Source organism: Salvelinus sp. IW2-2015, linkage group LG12 (assembly GCF_002910315.2).
Source record: "Salvelinus sp. IW2-2015 linkage group LG12, ASM291031v2, whole genome shotgun sequence".
Lineage (NCBI taxonomy): Eukaryota > Metazoa > Chordata > Actinopteri > Salmoniformes > Salmonidae > Salvelinus > Salvelinus sp. IW2-2015.
Window position 1 is genome coordinate 744,160 of NC_036852.1, and position 9,463 is coordinate 753,622.

General features: G+C 43.7%; 1 pseudogene; it reads left to right on the forward strand.

The window, feature by feature from the left end:
• The first annotated feature begins 4,551 nt into the window (after positions 1-4,551).
• Positions 4,552-5,289, forward strand: LOC139028456 (heparan-sulfate 6-O-sulfotransferase 1-A pseudogene; annotated as a pseudogene).
• Positions 5,290-9,463: the final 4,174 nt, after the last annotated feature.

The following is a 9,463-nucleotide window of genomic DNA, read 5'->3' on the forward strand; positions in this document are numbered from 1 at the left end:
TAGAGGTCTTTATAGTAATGTATTATACCAACAGGGCTTTACGTTTACCAAACACCAGCTCTCTCTCTCTTTATATCCCACCAGCTCCCTTCTCTCTGTGTAAACATAAAACCTTAGGAAATCTTATTTACAGTGAAGTCTGACAGAGTCAGAGTGAACACATTAGACAGCAGCATGCCCCATGGAGAGATGGAGAAGGAGAGAGAGATTAATGGAGAGAGGGATGGAGGTGATGATGATGATGATTGATGATGATGATGATGATGATGATGATGATGATTGATGATGATGATGATGATGATGATGATGATGATGATGATGATGATGATGATGATGATGATGATGATGATTGGAAGGAGAGGTTGCATCAACCCCCACCAGGACGAGGAGAGAAGATCTTGCCAAAGCAAGTCTCTTCTTATTATTGGTGTCCTTTAGTAGTGGTTTCTTTGCAGCAATTCAACCATGAAGGCCTGATTCACACAGTCTCCTCTGGGACAGTTTATGTTGAGATGTGTCTGTTACTTGAGCTCTGGGAAGCATTTATTTGGAATGCAATTTCTGAGGCTGGTAACTCTAATGAACTTATCCTCTGCAGCAGAGGTAACTCTGGGTCTTCCATTCCTGTGATGGTCCTCATGTGAGCCAGTTTCATCATAGAGCTTGATGGTTTTTGCAACTGAACTTGAAGAAACTTTCAAAGTTCTTAAAATTCTCCGGCTTGACTGACCTTCATGTCTTAAAATAATGATGGACTGTCATTTCTCTTTGCTTATTTGAGCTGTTCTTGCCATAATATAGACTTGGCTTTTTAACAAATAGGGCTATCTTCTGTATACCACCCCTACCTTTTCACAACACAACTGATTTGCTCAAAGAAGGAAAGATATTACACTATTTAACTTTTACCAAGGCACACCTGTTAATTGAAAGGCATTCCAGGTGACTGGGGATGTTTTTCAGCGGCAGGGACTAGGACACTAATCAGGATCAAGGGAAAGATGAATGGAGCAAAGTACGGAGAGATCCTTGATGAAAACCTGCTCCAGAGCGCTCAGGACCTCAGAGTGCTTGAGAGGATCTGCAGAGAAGAATGGGAGAAACTCCCTAAACACAGGTGTGCCAAGCTTGTAGGGTCATACTCAAGCAGACTCTAGGCTGTAATCGCTGCCAAAAATCCTTCAACAAAGTACTGAGTAAAGGGTTTGGATACTTATGTAAATGTCATATTTCATATTTTTTTTAGACGTTTGCTAAAATTTCTAAAAAACATTTTTTGCTTTGTCATTATGGGGTGTTGTGTGTAGATTGATGAGACATTTATTTTTTAAATCCATTTTAGAATAAGGCTGTAACGTATCAAAATGTGAAAAAAGTCAAAGGGTTTGAATACTTTCTGAATGCACTGTATGCCTGTGTAGTGTGTAGCCCATATCTAGTTGTGGTGTGCTGTGATCTGCACATTATAATGACAATCAAAATCATACAATTGTGCCTTTAAAGCCAGACATTAATTAAGCTTAATCAAGGTTAGGTTAATTGTTTCTAACCTCCAACCACACAGACAGAAAGGGAAAGATGGGCCTACAGAAAACTAGTGTCAGCTCAGCTGTAACACAAATATTTATCTCCACATCTAGAGCTTGAAACATGTCTTCTTCCCAATCTAACATCTGATAAGTCAAAACTTGTTCGACAAAAATAGCCTGAGGGGAGTATTTTGGCCTAACTACGCGTCTGACAACTTGTTCGGTCTGGGGAGAAAAGACCAGCGCTGCTCAGCGCTTCCCTCTAGCAGTAGAAACGCGAACAGCGCCGTACGTATACCAAATATTACACAGAGAGGTTTGTCCTATGTTTCTGGGAAATTTCGTTAGTCTTTTTGTGATCATGTAGGCTCATTAAAAAATATATTTGCTATTAATAATGGCAATCCAGGAAACAACAGGATACACCCCAGCCTTCCTCGGTGTTAGGCTTTATAAAATACAATAGCACATGGTTAAATTAATCAATAGGTAGCGTAACATTACCTATTTGTTAAGTGTTCAACCTAATTCTAATAGGCCTAATCTAAACTCAGCAAAAAAGAAATGTCCTCTCACTGTCAACTGCATATATTTTCAGCAAACTTAACATGTGTAAATATTTGTATGAATATAACAAGATTCAACAACTGAGACATAAACTGAACAAGTTCCACAGACATGTGACTAACAGAAATGGAATAACGTGTCCCTGAACAATGGGGGGGGGTCAAAATCAAAAGTAACAGTCAGTATCTGGTGTGGCCACCAGCTGCATTAAGTACTGGAGTGCATCTCCTCCTCATGGACTGCACCAGATTTGCCCGTTCTTGCTGTGAGATGTTACCCCACTCTTGCACCAAGGCACCTGCAAGTTCCTGGACATTTCTGAGGGGAATGGCCCTAGCCCTCACGCTCCGATCCAATAGGTACCAGATGTGCTCAATGGGATTGAGATCCGGGCTCTTTGCTGGCCTTGGCAGAACACTGACATTCCTGTCTTGCAGGAAATCACTCTCAGAATGAGCAGTATGGCTGGTGGCATTGTCATGCTGGAGGGTCATGTCAGGATGAGCCTGCAGGAAGAGTACCACATAAGGGAGGAGGATGTCTTCCTTGTAACGCACAGCGTTGAGATTGCCTGCAATGACAACAAGCTCAGTCCGATGATGCTGTGACACACCGCCCCAGACCATGACAGACCCTCCACCTCCAAATCGATCCCGCTCCAGAGTACAGGCCTCGGTGTAACGCTCATTTCTTCGACAATAAACGCAAATCCAACCATCACCCCTGGTGAGACAAAACCGCGACTTGTCGGTGAAGAGCACTTTTTGCCAGTCCTGTCTGGTCCAGCGACGGTGGGTTTGTGCCCATAGGCGACGTTGTTGCCGGTGATGTCTGGTCAGGACCTGCCTTACAACAGGCCTACAAGCCCTCAGTCCAGCCTCTCTCAGCCTATTGCGGACAGTCTGAGCACTGATGGAGGGATTGTGCGTTCCTGGTGTAACTTGGCCAGTTGTTGTTGCCATCCTGCATCTGTCCCGCTGATGTGATATCCGGATGTACCGATCCTGTGCAGGTGTTGTTACACATGGTCTGCCACTGCGAGGACGATCAGCTGTCCATCCTGTCTCCCTGTATCGGTGTCTTAGGCGTCTCACAGTATTGAGCATTGCAATGTATTGCCCTGGCCACATCTGTAGTCCTCATGCCTCCTTGCAGCATGCCTAAGGCATGTTCACACAGATGAACAGGGATCCTGGGAATCTTTCTTTTGGTGTTTTTCAGAGTCAGTAGAAAGGCCTCTTTAGTGTCCTAAATTTTCATAACTGTGACCTTAATTGCCTACCATCTGTAAGCTGTTCGTGTCTTAACGACCGTTTCACAGGTGCATGTTCATTAATTGTTTATGGTTCATTGAACAAGCATGGGAAACAGTGTTTGAAACCCTTTACAATGAAGATCTGTGAAGTTATTTGGATTTTTACGAATTATCTTTGAAAGACAGGGTCCTGAAAAAGGGACATTTCTTTTTTTGCTGAGTTTATGTTAATGAATTAAAACATATTTTAAAAGAAAATGTTCTGCGTTTGCTCTCTGACACTTCTGTTTTCGTTTTATCATTTTGTTGACTTCTCATTTCTACTGGATGTGGACAATTGAATACTCTAACCGTACATTGCTATTTGCTAAGTGGTTTATGGCTGGTTTTACCATAAAACAATCTCTAGTGGGTTAGGTAAAACTTTATTTTACAGTCTCTTTTCAACTTGATAGACTACAAAGAAATTGCATTGTAATATGGTAATTACATAATTAGTTCCTATTATAATTTAGTTTTCTTTGGTTATTAAATAAAGCACCACCGTTCTTTAGACCCTTAAATATATTTCATTTAATTGTATATAAACTACAAGTTAATAAACTATAGTAGAACTAGACTACTTGTAGAATGCAAGTAATTCGTCCTGTTGCGTGTGTGTGTGTATGTGTGTGTGTGTGTGTGTGTGTGTGTGTGTTGTGTGTGTTGTGTGTGTGGTGTGTGTGTGTGTGTGTTGTGTTGTGTGTGTGTGTGTGTGTGTGTGTGTGTGTGTGTGGTGTGTGTGAGTGAGAGAGGGGAGAGAAGAGAGAGAGAGACTGGGAATGTGTTGTGTTGTGCATGAAAGAAGGTCGGGTTATTTCGCTGAGGATCTTGGGTACATAGCTGCAATAGTAATGCAGGCGAGAAGGACTTTAACACACATGCATCGCAACAACACAGCGAGCGAGAGAAACGGCGAACACATTGTTGCCGCTGGATTTTACTTTGTCTCTGCTGTACACACTGTAAATACGCTTAGTTTAGTTACATTGTTATTACATAATCGCTCTCTGTAACCTACCCCATTGATATGACCCGTCTGTTTTCGCTTGCTTGGGGAGAGAGGAGTACACAACAGGAATGAATTCTAGTTACGAGCTGTTCTGAATCTCGAGTCGGTTTCCGGGAATGGTAACGTTTGCAACCGCATTGGAAGAGGACATGGTTGAGGCGCAGCAGCAATTTCTCGCCTAATTGTAGTCGGCTCCGTCTGTTTTCAATGCTGATTTTATATCAATAGGGTCGGCCCGGGGTTATCAATTTGGCTCACCAACGGATATTTCACTGAGGATGGACGATGGTGGGGCTTTTGTCCCTTCCCCTGACTCCGCACATATGTCAAGAAAATACTCCCAGTCGAGGAAATTTTTGGACGAACGTGTGAATTTAAATCAAAAGAGAAGACGTGATAGTTTTTACACATTCAGAAGACGGGAGCACAAACGTTCGGGAGACACCTGGTTCGCATGTGAGGTGGAGGCTTCCGGTGTGACTGTGACCGGGTCGAAGAGTGTACTGTTATGTTTTTACCCAACCGAAAAGAGACCTGGTTATTCTCCCGGTTCTCCACCGGTTGGAGTTGTGGCTTACACGCGGACTGGACCGAGCTAAAGAATTGTGTTCCTGGAGTTCTAGATAAAAAGGAGACCAAGATGAAAAATGAAAGGTGAGATAAAATAGGCTAGTTGACTGGTTGTATCAGGCGTGTTGGGCTGGATCAAAAGCGTGCACAGCCTGTGTGTCTCCAACACTTGACAATTGTTGAAGATCATTAATAATCGGGTGGTATGAGCACGTCATTAGGGAGCATGCCTGGACGATTCTCTCTCACTCTGTGTGTGGACTTACTGTCTGTGTGTGGACTTACTGTAGCAGCAGATCCGGCGCAGTTTGTTTGACAGTGTTTTAATGACAGGCTGTCATATGAGTTTTTACCATATCCGAAGGGATAGATTTATAGGGTAACCTAGCTGTCAACTCCAATTAGCTATAAGACAATCATGCTGTCAAACTAAGCAGTATTAAAATAGTAGGTCTTGATCCTTCTTCAAAATTGTAGCATATCGAACACTGATGTATAGTTTTAGTGGTTTTGTAAAACGCATGAAACATGTTGAATATTGATTACTGTAAACCATTGAATCAACATTGGATCAGAAATGTTGCAACTACAGTTAGGCCTAAGTTGATGATTCTACTGAAAGAAAACGTTTATTTTGGAAAAGCAGATCTTAGCATGCAGACATGCATTGCTACATAGCTTACTCCTTTATCTTCGGGGATCACTGTGCAGGCAGACTGTTAGACAGATTGGCAGGGAAAACTACCATCACTTTAATTCAGAGAAGATTTGGCTCCTGCCCTTCTGTCTGTGTTTCGTCTGTCTGTCTGTGTGGACTTTTGTTGATGTAAGTGGACCCCTGCGGGGTTGACTCCACTCTAATCCGGGTGATTACTTCCGCTGGTTACACACATGCACTGTACTGCTGGTATTCCTGGCACAAGGCTCTGTGATGGTCAGAGGTGATGATGCGTCAAGCTACTCCGGAGGCTGGAGGGAAGGATGTTTTTATCTGCTCATCATCAGTTTCCTTACAACAGTTTACTTTGTGTGTGTGTCTTTGTGTCTCAACACAATTTTTTCTCTCCTCCTTTCTTTCGGCCATCCTTTCTCTTCCTCTTTTCTCCTCTGTTCTCATTCCCCCTCTCCATCTCTCTCGTCTTTCCCTCTCTCTCTCTCTCCCCCCTTCCGTCTCTCTCTTTCCTCCTCCTCTATCCCCTCTGTGAATGGTGTCATTTTCTAATCAACAGCCAGGCCATGCTTCCGCTTGGTGGCTTTATAGCTGTTTTGGTCTCATCGCGCTCTTCTCTCCTCTTTTCCCTCTCCATCCTCTCTCTCTCCCCTATTTCTCTCTCTATTGTCAGTGTGATTCTACATTAGGCTAAATGTCTTTTTTCATGGAAGATTTTTTACTTGAATTTCAAAATGTCTGTTTTACATAATGGACAACTGTTCTGTCCTAATGAATGGCTACCAAATGGGAGGAAGGTTAAAAGAGGAGCTGGAGCGGATGGGGGGGGGGGGGGGGGGGGGGTGATGAGGGGAAATGGAAAGCGAGTTTAGATGGATGCAAGTAGCAGTAGAAGAAGGATGGTAGTGTAAGAGAAGGGGGAGGGCAATAAGAAGATGGGGAACGAGGGGACAGATAGAAGGTATGAGAGCGAGAGAGCTTGGGAAATGGGTGTATGGAAGCTTTTTGAAGGGAAAAACGATAGGAGATAGAAGGATAGGTAAGCCTGAGTGTAAGGTCGTGAGAGTGTTTGTGTTCGGGTTGCTGTGGAGGGGGAAGGATTTCAATTAGCATGCCTCTGTCAATCTGCCCGTGATCACTCCTCTGTTATAAGCGTACCAAATAATGGATCACTGCATGGGATGAAACTGTGTGCGGAGTGGCGTGACTGACAGACAGGTCGTCGTGTTTGTAATCCAATCAGAATTTATCAGGGATTTAAATCATTGGGCTTCAAACATTCCCAAAGATGGTTTAATCCTTTATCCCTACAATCCCCAATCACACTTCCCACACCGGAATTCATCAGTTTTCCTATACCAGTCGTGTCTGCGTGTTTGTGGTGCACATGTGTGATTCCAGAAATGAACAATCTTTTTAAAAAATTAAGCATTCTACAGTTTGTCTCTCTTTCACTTCTTTCATCTTTCATCTCTCGTCTTCTCTCTCCTCTTCTTCCTCTTCTTTCTCTCCTCTCTCTTCTCTCTCTATCATCGTCTCGTCTCCTCTCCTCTCTTCCCTCTTCTTCTATCCCTCCTCTGTCTCCTCTCCTCTCGGTCCGCATACCATGGCTCTTCTTCTTCATTCCCCTCTCTCTCTCTCTTCTCTTCCTCTCTATCTCTCCTCTTCTCCTCTCTTCTCTCCTCTCTCTCCTCTATTTCCTAGAACGCAAGGCAAGCTTTTAGGCAGTTATATAGATTTGCAAAGACAGGTGACAAACACGCACGCATGCACACTCACACCACAAAATCTACAATGAGTGTACGCAACATAAAAAACACATGCTGCTTTACCATTGAATAGACAAGCTATGAGCCCTTATTTGACGTCACTTGTTAAATCCACTTCAATCAGTGATAGATGAAGGAGAGAGACGGGTTAAAAGAAGGGATTTTAAGCCTTGAGACAATTAGACATGGTTGTGTATGTGTGCCATTCAGAGGGTGAAATGGGCAAGACAAAATATTTAGTGCCTTTGAACGGGGTAATGGTAGTAGGTGCCAGGCCGCACCGTTTGTGTCAAGAACTGTAACGCTGCATGGGGTTTTCACACTTCAACACTGGTTTCTCCGTGTGGATGGGCAACGATATGGTTCACCACCATGAGGACATCCTCAGCCCAACTTGACACAACTGTGGGAAGCATTTGGATCAACATGGGCCAGCATCCCTGTGGAAATGTCTTCTCACCACCATTGAAGAGTCCAGGCCTGACAACATTTGAGGCTGTTTCTGAGGCAAAAGAGCGGTGCAACTAATATTAGGAAGTATGTTCCTAATGTTTTGTGTATACAGTGTAATCAAGAATAGTTGCAAACATGTGAAGAGAACTGGTAGGCTGGGAATGTGATCTGTCACTCTGCTGAAACGAGGGAAGAGAGATGAGTGGTGTTATGAGGAGCCAGAGATGGTGGGTAGAGGGAGAGAGATGGCGGGTAGCAGGGAGAGAGATGGCGGGGTAGAGGGAGAGAGATGGCGGGGGAGAGGGAGAGAGATGGCGGGGGAGAGGGAGATATGGCAGGGGCGAGAGGATGGGGAGCAGGAGAGAGATGGTTAGAGAGGGAGAGCCTGCACTGTGGAAATTGTCACAGTTTGCTTCATTCTCACTGTGTTTTTGGTGTCAGATAGGAACCAATCACTCACACCAAAAGAGCTGCCCAGGGGCTCCCAATGCAGATAGGTACTAACAAATCAACATAACCAGGTGTGTGTGTGTGAAAAAACACACAAACAAACAGTCTTGTATAACTAACCTTGTGGGGATACATAGTTCAGTCCCATTCAAAATCCTATTTTCCCTAACCTTGACCCCAAAATATAACCTTAAACCTAACCCTAGCTCCTAACCTTAAACCTAACCCTAGCTCCTAACCTTAAACCTAACCCTAGCTCCTAACCCTAAACCTAACCCTAGCTCCTTAAGCTAATTCTAACAATAATTTGAACCTTAACCCTAAACCCCCTAGAAATACCATTTGACCTTGTGGGGACAAACTGTTTGTTCGTTTGCTATTCTTGTGGGGACTTCTGGTTAAACACACACACACACTGTGAGGTGTGAGGTTTTCTCTGTGGTGTTATCTCACACAACAAGTTGACGATAGTGATGACAGGACTACTACTAGAGTTGAGCTCTAGTTCACAACCCACCAAAGGGATTGAAAGACATGTTACATACTGCGCCACTGGGCTCCATCTAGGCTTGTTCTACTCAACATATTTCGATCTGAACATTCCACAATGTTCTGCCATACTGAACGCAACCCTGCTCTTTCTCTCCTAAGGGATTTCTCAGCCCACAGAACACTTAGTCGTGCACTGACTGATTAGCAATTAGCCAACATTTCTATGGTTGTTAATAAGGGCCGCTAAGCTATGCTTGCAGTGGGAACATGATTACAGCCTATTAATTAGCCTAGCATTTAGCATAGCGTTAGCTGGGCAGCAGTGGAGGCTCCTCAGAGGAGGAAGGGGAGGACCATCCTCCTCAGTGAATTTCATAAAAAATAGTGAAAGCTTACAAAAGTTATCCTTTTTAGTTAATTATGCTAAATATATTCACGTCAGCAAATAATTGATTAAAACTCACTGTTTTGCAATGAAGGTCTACAGTAGCCTCAGCAGCACTCTGTTGGGTAGCACCGTGGTGTAGCCGGAGGACAGCTAGCTTCGGTCCTCCTCTGGGTACATTAACTTCCAGAGGACGTCCTCCAACCTACAGTATCAGAGCTCTTTCAGTAATAACTGACCCAGCTGTCCACCCAATCAAAGGATCAGATAAT